This window comes from Parus major, chromosome 2 (genome assembly GCF_001522545.3).
Source record: "Parus major isolate Abel chromosome 2, Parus_major1.1, whole genome shotgun sequence".
In the NCBI taxonomy this organism is placed as follows: Eukaryota; Metazoa; Chordata; class Aves; order Passeriformes; family Paridae; genus Parus; species Parus major.
In genome coordinates, this window is record NC_031769.1 from 149,398,470 (window position 1) to 149,398,852 (window position 383).

Sequence of the window (383 nt, forward strand, 5' to 3'; positions counted from 1 at the left end):
CTGTGGGCGGGGCTTGTAGCCCCGCCCCTTAGTGACGTCACCCGCGTTCTAATTCCCACCGTTGCCACAGGCAACGGACCCTCCGCTCCTCCCCCCGCCGCCTCTCCCAATCCCGCGCTTCTATTGGGCAGAATCGCTGTCCGTCATCGGTGCAACGCTCTCTCATTGGTTTTGTTGCGGCTAAGCTCCGCCCCCCCGCCCTGCTTATGCCCCGCGCTCGGCGGAGCCGCCGCGATCGCTCTGGGGCTGGCGGGGCCTGAGGGGGCGCCGGGGGTGAGCGGGGGCACGGCCGGAGGGTCCCGGGGCACCCCGGGGTGGGGTTGTCGGTCGGCGGGGTTCGCCTCTGGAAGGAAGCTCGGGGGGGTCCCCTTAGCTGGAGTGTC